The 15,671-nt window shown below is 38.9% G+C and overlaps 1 protein-coding gene across 9 annotated transcripts in view; it reads left to right on the top strand.

Annotated features, from left to right (window-relative positions):
* Window positions 1–15,671, top strand: part of CFAP20DC (CFAP20 domain containing) — a 238,260-nt gene that overhangs the window by 201,712 nt on the left and 20,877 nt on the right. Inside the window, exon 17 of one of the 9 annotated variants that reach the window (XR_006199908.1) lies at window positions 6,049–6,167. The exons of the other annotated variants lie outside the window; for them this stretch is intronic. The gene's annotated coding sequence lies outside the window, so the exon portion shown is untranslated. The remainder of the gene's footprint in view (window positions 1–6,048; window positions 6,168–15,671) is intronic. 9 annotated transcript variants of the gene reach the window in all.

The raw sequence follows: 15,671 nt of genomic DNA, 5'->3' as shown, positions 1-15,671 counted from the left end.
TTGAATCACTTACAACAAGAAATTGTTATCTCCTTAACAACCGTTTCCAGTGAAATGCTTCATAGATGCCACTGATTTGTCTTCATATTTTCTTTGCAGGTTTTTAGTTCTGTAGTTGAGATCACAGAGGGCTTACAGATAGCGGGTAAAAGTTGTTCAGATTTAAATTGAGTACTCCGAGTCATAGCAAAAAGTAAGATGAGTTATTTGTTTTATTTTATATTATTATAGATATTTACCAGAAAGCAAAACATTTTTAAGAGATTTGCATTTTTATATAAATCAAATTGGGACCTGAGGAGCACACGTTTAGTTAATATGACAATGATGGACCGGCATGGCCAAGAATTTTCAGAATAACATATCTATAATGCATTTAAATGATTTTTATTCTAACATCTTAATATTCAAAACCTAATGTCAGGCTTGAACTGCTTCTTATCTTCTCTCAGTTCACCAGTGATGGCTTGACATAGTTAGGTACAGTGAAACTTGTAAGAGAGTAAATAAACTATTATATTTTCTGCCTAAGCACTTGTATCTAACCCAAGTACAAAAATGAGCATACTAACATGGCATGCCAAGGGCTTGAATCCCAGACATGATTATGGTTCGAATTATGTTTTACATATACAGTGAAGACTTCTACCAGAATTCGGCATGTTTTGTACATTTCCCCTCTTCTAATACATTAATACTCTCAACCTGGAGTAAGTAATCAAGCCAATGTAAAGAGATAGTCAATATTCTTCTTGGTAGAAACTCTGAAATGTATGAGACAAAGGCAGTTTGCATGTTTACTGTCTGCATCAGTGACTAACACACTTTGCCAGCTATTGCCCCATCTCCCAGTGCCAAGCACATTGTTGGACTGTATTTCAAGTCCACTTGGTTTGGAATGGAGCCAACTAACCAAACAGTTCTAACCAATGTATGGTGGACAAAATGGCCCATATGGTTGCCTGGCTGGAATATTTGATTGTAGGTGTAAGATCCTGAGGAGTTCTTTTTCCCTCTGACACTTACCAGCAACATTCAAGATGGTGGTTATTCATGTCAGCCTGGTCGCTGAATGACTTTGATAAACAGTTCCCCTGCTCATCTGCTTATGGACACTTGGCATGAGCAAGAAACAAACCTTTATTGTTTTTAAGCCACTGAGATTTGGGGGTTATTTGTTATGAAGCATAACAGCCTTATTCTATCTGACAATTACTAGCTTTGACATTGAATATATTTTGTCATAGGAAATATGGTGCTTCATATACTTTCACATTTGAAGGTTTAGGAATTGGTTAAAATTGTTGAGGTCAGTATGGGATTCATTGGCATATAGTAGAATAAGTGGTTTTAGGAAGTGATGTGGCACATTGGTTAAAAGCACCGTCTCTGGAATAAAAATGCTAGATTTGTATTCTTGTGAAATTACTTCTCTAAGCCTCAATTAAATTATCTAAAAAATAGGGGTTGGATTTTACTACCTACCTTACAGTGTTATTATAAAGATTAAATGAAATGTATGTGAAAGTGTTCTGCACAGGGCCTGGTATGTGTGTTTTCATTAAATGGTAAAAAGGGATGATAGTGATGGTAGGGGTGTTGATAGGAATATTAGGAATGTAAAATTTTCAAAAAAAAAGCTCACACTCTGAGAGAATCTGAGAATCCTAGAGAGTTTGAAGAGATTACAAGGATGATTTAACCCAGTGTCTCTTCAAAAATTTCCTCTGCACGTCTTCACCAGGGAGGCAGGCTCAGTGCAGCATAAGGCAGCTCCTTCCATTACTGAACCAGCCCTTATACTGAGCTGACATGGGTTCCCTATAGCTTCTCCCTCTGGGTCCTAGTTCTCTTTCCAGAACAATAATTTGAGTCATCACACTTTTACATAATACCCCTTGAATTTTGAATATTGCTTTTTGGATGTTCCATTTTCTCCTTCAATCTCTCATTTCTCCAGCTTCAAGTCTACTTTGCCATTCCCAGTCCTGATATAGTCCTGATATTCCTTTGGACACCTTTGAGTTTATCAGATTGGGATTCTCTAAATTGAACAGGCTACTATGACAGTTCAGACTACAGTTAGACCTTTGACCAGGACATAGTATGTACCAGTGTGGCTCGAATCACATTCATTTTTTTATTACTATCCATACCCCACTAATGGCTTATCTTTGGCTTTTTGGTCACCTATCACTCTTTCTCCTGGACCATTGCTATAACCTTATAATGTATAAGCTATATATTGTTATCTCTATATATTCACATGTGCTTTTTCACCACAACCCATACCCATTCCCTACAGAGCAACCTTTTCTAAACACATATCTGACTGTGACACTCCCCTATTAAAACCCTTCAATGGCTTCTCATTGGTCATAGGATAAAGACCAAAATCTTTCAGTGGTCTGCAAGGTCAGGTGACTTGGTGCATGCCTACTGGGCCAACCTTATTTTGCATCATTTCCCCTCTGGAGATCTGTGCTTTAACTACATTGGCCTCCTTTCCTCTTCTCAAACCTGCCTACCTCGGGGCCTTTTCACATTGCTGCTCCATCCTAGAATGTTTTCCCCTACCCTGCCTTCCACCTTGCCTGGTTAATACCTATTCATCCATTAGATTTCCTCTCAAGTACCACTTCCCATAGGGAACCCCCAAGTCCCTATTCATGTGTTCTCATAGCACCATTTAACTTCACAGTGTTTATTCATTTCTGTGTGATTATCTGATTGATGTTGGTCTCACCCTCCATACTATAAGCTCTAAAGGGCAGGAACTCTACAAAAAAAAAAAAAAAAATTGTGCCAGGATCTGACACAAAATGGATCTTGGTAGATAGCTGTGGAATAAATACTGGTATCTGAACCAATATTCTTGACTATCAAGATCATTCTGAATCTCAGTTCTGTCACCCAAACCATTCTCTCTCTTGGCCCAGTGTTTTCCATAAATGTGCAAAGCATGCTGTTTCTGCGTGACCTTCATTATAACCTTAGATAGGTCATAGCTGAATGGAAACTACTGGAAGATGAGGGTTGTGTTAATAAGGTTTGTTCTGTAGATTCCTGTCATTGGTGTGTCTGGTGATTGAACTGTACCTTGTACTAGAAAGGGCACCTTGCTCCTGGGAAATTTTATACCTTTTTTCTTAGGTAGAAAGGGGAAGGTCAGGGAGCCCTTCCTGAATCTACTGTTTCTCAAGTGTCTTCAAAACAATCAATTTGCCAAAGCTGCATATTTTGGTGTGGCATATTCAGAAACTTTACATAATGAATCTAAATTATTTTAATTTACAAACTGTTCCAGAGTATACTTGTGATGCATGATCATTCAATCATAGCATATGATTTCTGGAATATTATGATTCACACTCATGTGCAGCTATCCCCTGTCCTTTGTCCAATGTAGACATTGCCAGTGGACTACAATCCTCTTGCCCACTGAGCACCACTACAAACTTAAAATCCTTATCTATAACATACTCCAGGCAATACTACCAATCAGAATTAGCATGAGATTTATAATCCATGTGTCTTCTTTGAGCTAGAATTTCTATTATTCATTTAGTCAGTGAGGTTATCAAGTAGAATCTATTCCCAGCCCTACATGACACTCCCTAACCCTGGAACTACCACCTTGCTGTATCTCCTACTCTAAAAGTCATCCCTGCTCTTCTGTAAAACCTTACTTGACTGAAGTGAAATTAGGACTGTTCCTTCTTCAGAACTCTGAACTCAATTCTCCACATCAACCATGATTAAAATCCTACAACATTAAATAACATGCATGACATACTTTTTAATTAATTAATAGGAGTTCTGCCTCTGGCAATGGCAGACTTGGTTGTTTCACACTGAACTTCCCTCTGAGAACAACCAGAAATGCCAGACAAAATATGAGAATCATCTGATTAAAGCCATTGGAGAGCTTCCAGGGTAGTGAGAATTTATGGGGCCTTGCTCCAGAAGAGAAGGGAAGCAGGAGAGGCAGCCTGCCTGCCCTTGCACTTTTCTCAGGACAAATTCCACTTCAGAAAGCAGAAGCTGAGAGGCTGAGGAGCCAAGAATAGCCTCCAACAGCCTCATCGGCTTAAGGGGAAAACTTTGGAGTTTCTGGATCTTTGAAGAGAAGGGGCCATAGTAAACCCCAGAGTGCTTCAGGTAAATGATTTACTTCAGGTAAATGAGTTAACCAGATATAGACCAGCTTTGTGGAGAATTCAAGACACATTTTTTTTTTAAGTTTATTTATTTTTGAACGTGATCGAGAGCGCATGCGAGGCAGGGGCAGAAAGAGAGAAAGAATCCAAAGCAGGCCCTGTGTTGTCAGCACAGAGCCCAGTGAAGGGCTGGATCTCACTAACTGTGAGAACACTATCTGAGCCAAAACCAAGAGTCAGAGGCTTAACCTACTAAGCCACCCACACGCCTCAAGACACATTTATTTTGAATCATCTTAATTGCCGATAGCCCTCTGACCTTAAGCTCATTGCCTGCCAGAGGCAAAAGAATCACATCTAGAGGAATAAAACATCAACTAGAACTGTTGTCCAATTGAAATAGAATGTGAGCCACATGTTTAAAGTTTTCTAGGAAGATTTAAGAATTAAAAGGTAAAATTAATTTGGTTACATTATAACCCAGTATATCCAAAATACTATAATTTCAGATGTCATTTGGGGGAGGAAGGCTTTTTTCTCTACTAACTTAGGTTTGAGTGACTGGTGGGAAGTGAGGGTTGTGAATTTATTGACAGCCTGTTAACTGGAGAAAAGTTTTATATGCATGCATGTGGAAGCATTCTATAAGGAGACACCCCACACCCCCAAACAGCCAAGGGTAAAGGTTTATACATCAGCTTAATAAATGGGGTCAGGGAGGGGTTGGGGCTTCAGTGGGAAAGGATGGAAGGTTCTGATAAGGCTTGTTTATGCAATTTCTTGGAATGTCCAGTTGCTAAAGGTCAGTCACCTCCCTGACCAAAGACTTCCCCAGAATAGGGGGATTAACAGCAGCTGATTCTTGAAAAGCTCTGCTTTAGTCAGATAAAGGAAGTTCAGATGAGATTTCTTTGTGTGTGCTATTTGCCCAAATGTTTACAACTTAAAGGAGTCTTTATGTCATTCTGGTTGGTTGTTGGTCCCTCCGTAATCAGGATAAAACATTGTATTAATGAGCTACTTTACATTCTTTTTGTCATATTAAGTACTTGATATCCAGTGTGTGTTTTCTATTTACTGCCCATCTCAATTCAGATTAGATCCATTTCAAGTGCTGTGTAGCCACTTGTGACTGGTGACTACCATATTGAGCAGTAAAATTCTAGAAAGCAATTTCAAAGAATAACTTCATGGTCTTAAGGTAGGTCTCAAATTTCAGTAACTATAAAGGAAAGTATTGATAATTGGACTATATTAAAATTAGGAACTTAATAAAGAACACTACTCAACAAGGTAAAAAGTCATGTCACAAGAGTGGAAGAAGATATTTGCAACACAGGAAAGGTTCCAGGATAGATATAAGTCTAGAATATATGAAGAACCCCAAATCAGTGAGAAAAAAGAGGCACTCCAAAGAAAACAAAAACGGCCAAAGGCTTGAACAGACATTTCACAAAAGAAGGTATCCAAATGACCAGTAAACATGAAAGTATACACAGCCATTTTAAAAATCAGAGAAATGCAAATTAAAAGAACACTGATTCTACTACACCTTATCACAATGGCTAAAATACAGAATATCAGTAATTTTGGTGAGGATCTGGAGGACCTAGAACTCTCACACACTGCTGGTGAGGGAATAAATTGATACAACTACTTGGGAAAACTGTTTGGTAGCATCTACATAAGCTGAACATAACCATACCTTTTTCCCCAAAAGTTACCCTTCTAGGGGTATGGCCAGTAGAATGCATACATATGTGCACCCAAAAACATGTAAACTGTGGGGACCCACTCAGACCTATAGAGTTGATATAAGGATTATTTTACAGTGAAAGCAGAGGATGCAGAAAGAAATCATATCTCTACTCCCTTTCTCTCACTAAAGCGAGCCTCCAGAAAATACAGCTGCCATTCGGCTGCCTTGAAGACCGACTGCTCATTCCCATTAGCATAAAAAGCCAGACAGAGCCTTCCATACTTTGCCCATTAAACCCACCCCCTTTGGTAAGTTGGCATATAAACTTTTATCTCTGGCTATTCAGTGAGTTATTTATTATGAGCAACTCCCGTGTGCACATGGAAATGAACTTTGTCTTTTTTCCTGCTCACCTGGCTATTGTCAGTTCATTTGCAGTTCAACCCCCGGACCAAAGTTGGAAGGGAAAAGTCTTTTCTCTCAACATTAGCACATTCATGATAGCTCCAAATTGTTTACAACCCAATCCCCTTTGATAGTAGAAGGCATAAGTAATTTGTAATATATTTACACAATGGAATACTATTTACTCTCACAAACATGTAATATTCAGAGAAAGAAACTAGACACCTAAAGAATACATGTTAGATTCCATTCAGAAAAGATTTAAACATAGGCCAACTAGTTGGTAGTGTTAGAAGTTACCAACCATCTGGGCTACCTTTGGGGAGCAGGAAGTGTAATGATCAGGAGAAGGAGTGAGGGAAGCTTCTATTCTTGGTCCAGGTGGTGATTACAGTCACTTTGGGATCATTCATTGAGTTGTACATTTATTATCTGTGCACTTTTCCATGTGTATATTTCACTTAAATAAAAGAATTGATCGATAAGAACCATTAGTGTAATTCTTAGTCTAATATAGTCAGTTTGCTCTTTCTGGTACTTTAATGTTTCTATATCTTCCTGCCTTTTTAGCAGTTTACCATGTTAAGTTTTCTTTAGAACAAGGACCATATTTAAATTAAATAGAAGCTGGAGTAACACCATAAACAATCATGATGATGATGGTAGCTTGGGGATGCGAAAGAACTATTGTCCTTTCTGGCAAGCCCAGTTTACTCACTAGAATGGTCCAAGCAGCAAAAGAATTCTGATGATTACCTCCCAATGTTTTAAAAATAACATTTTACCATCGTATTTGTTCAAAAGTCCATTTATCGCCCATTATCAGCATTCTTTCACAATATTTTTCATTAACCAAAATGTTACAATTAACACACCCTGAAACTTCTGGGAAATAAATCTAGTCAACTAAAGATCCTGTCAACTTTCCCCAGTTCTTTTTTTCTTGTGCAACCAGCCAACATTGGGGAAAAATTAAACTGTCATTCACCTCACAGAGGCTTCTTTTTAGCATATCATTGTTTTATTTGACTACTAAACATAAAAGAATAACCAAACTATGAAAGGAAAATGGAAATCAGTACATAAATATGGCATCTGATAATCTGACACACTTAGTGATGAAAATGATATCCTGTAGGTATTCCTTACAAAAGCCCAGAGAGCTGAATTAGAGCATTAAATTAAACTCCACCTACTCTCTCTGCAGCATTAAGTCCCATCATTCCGTAGAAATGGTTTAGATGGTTTTATTTTGTATTCTGATTTTAAGGTAATTGTTCTCTAGTTAAAGTTAGAGAAGGTTGCAAAGTTTTCTGCTCTCGATTTGCTAATGACTTAGTTATAATACATTTAACATGTAGTTGTCTTGTAACTCCAGAAAAGGTGTTGTATAAAGTTGCTTAAGAGTGAAAGTTTTTCTGTAATTTCAGACACTAGTAACTACTAACACTGTTACCAAATCTGTCACCTACTGGCTCCATCTCTGTAGCAGGCCCCAAGGGGGGAGAGTTTCCACAGGCTATTATTGCTTCATTTAATCCCTGGGACAACCTGGGTAGTATTCCCATATTCCAGGCAGGAAAAAAGGCACACTTTAACCCAAAGATTGCAAGCCTAAAAGGAAATGTAAGCTCAAATCAAAACTGTGCAACTTAAGTTTTATGGTATGTTGGTACCCTAAATATGTGTCTAATGTCCAGCTCCATGCTGGATTATTGAGGTATTTTCTGCTGCAGTGGAGGTAGTTATTGCTATTGCTACAGTCCCATCCCTAGCCACTTGTTCATCCAGATACACAGCATAGGAAGATGTTAGCATTCCATGTTGTGACCAGTCAAGCCTTCCTGGGTTTTAGGAAATTGATCCTAGAAGTTGAGGTGGTCAGTCTAAAGTCATGGACTTCTGGGGTGCCTTGGTGGCTCAGTCAGTTCAGCACCTGGTTCTTGATTTCAGCTCAGGTCATGATCTCATGGTTTGTGAGATCAAGCCCCACATCAGGCTCTATGCTGTCAGCATAGAGCCTGCTTGGGATTCTCTCCCTCTCTCTCTGCCCCTCCCCTGCTCACTTGTGCACGCTCATGCTTGCTCACTCTCTCTCTGTCTCTCTCTCAAAAATGCATAAATAAATAAAGTCATGGACTTCTCTCTGATTCATTCCTCCCCATTACTCCTTGTAAAGTTCTCTACACATGTAGGAGCTTGAAAATATCTATGGATTCTCAGTGATAGTGACAGGTAAACATGGTTTATTTTTTTAATATAATTTATTGTCAAATTGGTTTACATACAACACCCAGTGCTCATCCCAATAAGTGCCCTCCTCAATGCCCATCACCCATTTTCCCCTCTCTCCCCCACCCCCTATCAACCCTCAGTTTGTGCTCTGTATTTAAGAGTCTCTTAGTAAACATGGTTTAAATATGAATTTATCTTGTTCATCTGAGAGGCTCGTTATATTAGAAACATCCGTCTCTGGGAGATGATCTCAAATCAGCCATCCTGTGGTTCCCATTCTCCCTGTGTGTTTAGGACCAGTCTGTATGAAACAGGTTGGAGTTTTTATGAGGACCTATCACCTTTACTTTGTGCTAGAGCTGTTAACATCAAATAGTCTTTTATTTAATTAATTTTTAATTAACAAAATTATTAAATCTAATTTTACTTATAGATGTGTAGAATACTTTTTGCTATCTGAAATAATATTCCTTCTGTAGGGGAGGAAAACCTTATTCCCTCTACCTCTCCAGGCTCACCTGAAAATTAGAGTGGCAAAAGACAACAAAAGAAAAACAGAGACTTATTAACACCTGCAAAGTGCATACACACAGAACTTCTCAGTGATGAGTAACTCAAAAGAATGGTTAGAACTTGGGCTCATAAAGCATCTTAAAAAAAAAGTCTATTTTGTAGAAAAGTGGTAAGACAAAGGAAAGGGACTTTGAGCTTCTAGAAGTGGCAGATTGTGGAAGGATGAATATATGGTAGGAACCAATGGAAGATAAGAGCAAGTTAGTAAGGTTTGCTATGTAGATTCCTCTTGTGTTGTGTCTGGTAAGAGTCTAGAGTTGTCTCCAGTGAGTAAAAACCATCCAGCCCTTCCTGGTAGAGAGAGGGGAGACAAAGACTTTTTCTTGTGTCTACTTCTTATCATTGCCTTCAGCTCCAAATAATCCTTATGTCAAAGTGGCATTTTGGCCACTTTTGGGATGGTATATTCTGAACCCCACCACTTCTCTGTATACTTATTTATTACCTGTATCCACCTCTAGACTCTAAGCTCCTTGTGAGTGGGGATTGTGGCTTGGTCACCATTCTATTCTCAATACTTGGAACAAAAGCATAAAGTGGCAAGAGCAGGCATTCAGATCTATTTTTAATGTTTCTTCAAAGATGAAGATAAAACCTGTTGTTTCACGAGACAGCTGTTTGCCCTGCATCCCCAAAGATGTGTTTTTTTTGAATGAGAAGTCTTTACTCTATGTGCATCCTTCTGCTGGGTAAAACAGTATTTGTCTCCCATAGAAATGTAAGGTTTTGGAAGGACCTGTTAAGAAATGTCACAGCTTCGGGGCGCCTGGGTGGCTCAGTCGGTTAAGTGTCCAACTTCAGCTCAAGTCATGGTCTCCCCACTTGCGTGTTCAAGCCCAGCATCGGGCTCTGTGCTGACAGCTCAGAGCCTGGAGCCTGCTTCCAATTCTGTGTCTCACTCTCTCTTTGCCCCTTCCCCACTCTCTCTCTCTCTCTCTCTCTCTCTCTCTCAAAAATAAATAAACATTAAAAAAAAAAAAAAAAAGAAATATCACAGCTTCATATCGTTTTCCTCTACCTTTCAATTTCTGTCCGGAAAATATACTCAGTAGATACCATTAGCATGTATACATTTTGGTGGACATGAGTCAGGACCCTGTTCATAAACCCAGCAAAAGTCTGAGAGTGGCCTCTGGCATACCTTGGTTTTCATGTCTGCCCCCATACTGAGAGTAAAGGAAGGTCTTAGCACTCCCCCAAACCACATGAAGTGGGTTGCCCATAAGAAAGAAAAGCTACATTCTCAGAAGAGGGAGAGGAAAAGTGGCCAACCAAAATCACAGGTACTACAATACATTACTAGTGGGCAGGCTTGAACTCTTCAGGAGTTTCCTCCAGAAGTATTTATGGAGTGACTTCTATATGCCATGCATACTCTTTCCACCTCTCTTCAAGAAAACATGTGAATGGGAATGATATTGATATTACCTTGAATTCTTTTCAATTTACTTTTTATGTAAATTATTTCCATATTTCCATAATTAAACTATTTTGGTAACATTACATGCAACAAATGTATCTGATTGCAATACACTAGTTAGCAAGTATTTATTTGTGCTCTTACTAAATTCTAAGCACAAAAAAAAAAAAGAGAGAGAGAGAGAATTTTTTATCTCCAAAAGATTGAGAATTGCTGTTTTCACAGACAGAATTCCAGACTGTGTTGCAAAGATTGACTACACAAAATATAATCATCACTTTATAGTTATAACTGATTTTAAAGAGCAAGAAACAAACCATTAATAAACCAATCTTGTGTTAGACATCTTGACATTTAAATTGACTTCATGCAAATAAAATAAGCAAATTGAATTTTCCAATTTACTCATCAGCCACTATATAGATGCATTTCACATCCACATCTTAAAAATGTAGTAAGAAAAATTTTATCTCTTTATGCCTGGCATGTCTGTTTCTGATGAATTCCATAACCAACTTGGGTGACACTAAACTGAGAGAAATCTCACATCACTTTTTTTGTCTTTGTTTTATTATTGTATTATCTTTTCAAGTACTTGATTTTTTTGTGTGTCTGCACTGAAGCCTTCTGAAGTTACTACCCATTTCTACTACTTAGATGAAACTTATTCTTCTGACATGGAAATATCAAGAGGGAGAATTGCAATGTTCGTGCCCATGACCCTCATCATTAGAGAGTTTTCACTTTATCCTGACCTGACTTTGAACATGTAGGAAAAATGCACAATTTGTAACCTTAGCTAATGGCACTACAATGTCACACTTCTCTGTTTAACATTCAGCTTTGTTAATCAAGAAAACCAGATTGGCTCTCTGCATGTTGATTGAATTGATTACAGCTGTAGGCCTTGATAGCATTTTTTTCAAGTGTCTCTAATTAATCAGACAATGCTTGATTAGTTTTTTCTGTTTTGAGGAGATAAACTGACTTCCTTGAGAATTTTCACCCCAAAATGATTCCCCTCCAGTGAAAGGTAAAGGATAAGTGAGTCAGCTTGGTTTTCCATGACACTGAGACCTTTAATCTTACAGCAACTAAAAGAAAGAAGGAAGGAAGGGAAGGAGGGAGGGAGGGAGGAAGGGAGGGAGGGAGGGAGGGAGGGAGGGAGGGGGGAGGAAAAAGGAAGGGAGGGAGGGATCCTTTGAAAAGCAGATTAAAACATTATATTAAGCTTCTTTTTCCATATTTCCATGAATACATCTTCTAAAATGAAAAAGTCTGTGTGTTCCCTCTGAGCTTTTAGTCTGGCCTATTGCACAGCATCCTCCAGCTTTCTGATTGTAACCACTCTTTATCAGGTTATCTCATTGAGTTGTCAGACATGACAGTTCAGATCTCAGCCCAAGAACAATTTTGTTTTAATAATCAGGATCATGGATGATGTGTTAAAAAAAGTAATAATAAAAAGCCACCACCTATTTTTTTTAGTCATATCTATAGCATTAAATAAAGCAGCTGTTGTTTATGCAAATGAAAACTTGACAATTTCCAGGAACATTACCAACATTTATAAAGACCCAAAATGTTCTGCTTTCATCATTGAAGTTGATATTTCCAATGGGAAAGGCTGCTAGGATCAGCTCAGATGTGCATGTTGGCATGAGGAACGCACTGTTTTCCTCTCTCCTCCCCTATTGGTTGAGGGACCAACCTAGACTCCTGTTTCTCTCCTAGCACTCATCACTTGAAATGCTTTTTAAAAGATACTTTGAAGCTGTGTTTCAGAAAAGTTTTCTTACAGATGTCATCAAATTAATAGCTCCTGAAGAAAGAGAATCTGCCTTTAAAAAGGAAAGTAGAAGAAAATTCAATCAGAGCAGAAAGATAGAAAGTGAGAAACAGGTCTTACTCCACCCACCCCCAAACCCACATTTCTACTCCCAGGTATGCTGATGCTTAACAGTTTCTTGTGCACCCTTCAGAAACTTTCAGTGCCTATTACAAGGAAATTGCATGTTTTATTTGTATGTTTTTTCAACATACCTGAGATAAGACTCTATAACTTGCTTTTTAGATTTTTACTGAATAGATTTTGGACATCTTTCTGAATTTGCACATACAGGTGAACACATTCTTCATTAACTGCCGGATGTTATTTCATTGTTTTAATGTACCATAATCTATTCAGCCAGTTCTCTGCTAATGGACATTTAGATAGTTTCTAACTTTTTGTTACTGTAAACAGTGCTGTGATAAACATCCTCATGCACATATTTTTTGTGAGCTTGGGCAAGTATGTGTTTACAATAAATGCCCAGCAGTGAAATTATTTGGTCCAAAGGTAACTTTGACTGATATTACCAGATTTTTCACCAGTTTGCACTCCTACCAGCTCACACTGAGTTTCCTGAAACTTTAGAACTTTTGCCACTTCGGTTTGTCACCTAAGACCCCTGCCTTCTTCAGCAATTGACTACAGTCCCATCATCTAGTGCATACATATGTATGCCCAGTGCCCATCATTTCACACTAGTAAGGGTGCTCCCAGCTCTCCACACCTTTCTGATATAGAACATGCTGCTTTTTCTAGAATATCCTTCCATCTTTTCCCTGTCTTGCTGCCTCCTCCTAATCCTTCAGGAACAACCCTTTCATCACTTTTTCCGAAACCCCTACCTGAAACCTTCTCCTAAATGTTGGTCTAACAATCCGTCTCCACAGGACTGAATTCCTCAAGGGCAGAATCATGTCTTACTCCTCAGTACCCGGCATAAAGTCTGAGACAGTCCAGAGGTTCAATAAACCTCTATTCAATGTGAAATCATAAAGCAACTATGCTGGTAACAGTATAAAGAAGGCAAAGAAGGGCTCAGCCTTTCTCCATGTTGTCTCAAGGAGATGGGCTATCACTATCACTGTTCACATACTGTAGTTGAATTTGATGGCTGATGCCTGGATTTGTGCCTCTAGAGTTGAATTATCTGCCATATCTAATGAGTCAGTGTCTGTAAAATGGTCCCAAGATGCTGTATCATTAGTATTTTTTTAGCCTGAGGGGAAATACTGCCAAACAGGAAAGATTCAATTCTACAGAGAACTTATAAAGTATATTTAATAGAGGAAGAAGAATTAATGATTTTTGTGATTTGTTGGAGTGTTGAGCACTTGGAGGGAGCTGGGTTCTCCCCATTTTATGGATTTTCTGACACAAGCATGGGCAGGAAAGATGATTTTGCAGAGGCCAGAAGAAGAAAGAGTATGATTTCCCCTTTGTGTGACTGTTTGTTGCATGTCTCCAAATAAACATAGGTTGATGTGAGGTGAAAACACAGTCCTTCTTTATGCAACGTGTTTCCCAGCTTTTGCTATGGAAGAAACGTAGTCCTATTCCAAATCCCACCATAATGTAAACATCTTCTGAGCACTTTCAGGATGGGAGGAGAAGAAAGATCTGGGAAAAATAATTCCCATATTGTTCTGAACCAGCTGCCTTTCCTGGCCTGTGCTGTTGTTCCTGCCACTCTCAGAGCACATTCTAACCTCCCTATCAGGTCTTTCTCAAGAACTCATCCATTCCCCACTCACACCTGGAGGTCCTTCTCTTATAGCCCTGACCGTCCTTCCTACAAGTTTTCATTCAACAAACATGTTTTTTTAATTTCAATATAATCATTCAACAAACATTTGTTGGGCATCTATTATGCATCAGGCCCAAGGTGAAGAAAACAGACATGATTGCCTGACCTGATGGAGCTTATAATGTGGTCACAGCTTGTTTTTTGGTTCAGAAACAGTGGTATTCTCACTGTGTCCTCCCATGGCAGAAGGGGCAAAGGCTCTCTCTAGGATCACTTCTAAAAGGGCTCTAATCTCATTAATGAGGGGCTCCACCCTCACAACCTAAGCACTTCCCAAAGCCTCACCTGCAGATACCATCACAGTGGGGATTAGTTTTCAACATAAGAATTTTGGAGGGATACAGACCTTCACTCTATAGCACTAGGCAATTATGAGAAAAGAGGTTAAGGATGTGGCTCTCCCTCTGAAGCCTGGAGGTAGCATGATGGTGAGAGTGAGGGGAAGGCACAAAAATACTCTGTAGAGATAGGACCAGACTATGTAAAGCTTTAGGCCAATGTGGTGATTTTGAATTTTTCCCTAAGAGCAAATTTTTAGAAACTCACTCTGGATTGGATTAGTGGGAATCCGGATTGAGTGGGGGAAGAACAAAAGAGAGATTCTAGAAACATTGACTAAGATGGTGCAGTGGGTACTAGAGATATGCCAACATATTCAAGATCCAAGGTTAGGGCTAGTAATGGATCCCTAAGTATTTCCAGCACATCTTCCCTTGGAGAAACTACCAAGACCTCAGATTCCTCATGTGCTAAACCAAAATCCTGGATTGCCCAAACTGGTTTCTTCTCCCCAGGTTCCATATTCATTCAATGGTACCAACACTGTTTCATTCCAGAATCCAGACTTTAAGCTTCCTCATTCTCTTTTGAGACTAGCTTCCTCTGTGTGATAGGAAATATGGTGACCAATGACATCTGAGTTCTGCTTCTTTTGGCATACATCTTTACTTGAGACTGTCTCTCCTTTTCAGATCCAGTTTCAAAAGTTCTAGGGAAACACAGTTGGCCCAGTTTAAGTCAGGTGTCCACATAATGGGCCAGTCAACTGAGGTTGCAGGCTCACATGATAACTCCCAGGAGGCCATGTGGTTACAGGCTGCTGTTCCAGAGAGCAGGGGAAGGAGTTCTGGACAGTCCCTTAGCTCTCTTCTACTGTGCCTTAAAGAGAGATTACAACTGTTCCTTGAAAGTGCCAAGGGGAAAGAAAGGAAAAATAGGTGGTGATGAAAACAGATTTTGCCTCAACATGAGAAAAAACATTTAACAGTCAAAGTTTTTGAAAAGGAAATATGGTCTTTTTAAAGTACATACACAGTTACTGATACCCAGGTATAGATTAGATCATCGCTTTGTGGGAATGTTATAGAAGGCAACCTTCAAACACTAAGAATCCAACACTGAGGTTAGAATATTCTTGTGGAAAACGAACCAGAATTACACAATAGCATCTTAATTCTTATTCCAGTTCATCTTAAAAGATATACGAAAGAGTTCCCAACTTATAATTTGATCTTCTTACTTCAAGTGGGAGAGAAATCCTA

This window comes from Panthera leo, chromosome A2 (assembly GCF_018350215.1).
Source record: "Panthera leo isolate Ple1 chromosome A2, P.leo_Ple1_pat1.1, whole genome shotgun sequence".
NCBI classification, from domain to species: Eukaryota; Metazoa; Chordata; class Mammalia; order Carnivora; family Felidae; genus Panthera; species Panthera leo.
This window is presented reverse-complemented; position numbering and strand designations above follow the sequence as displayed.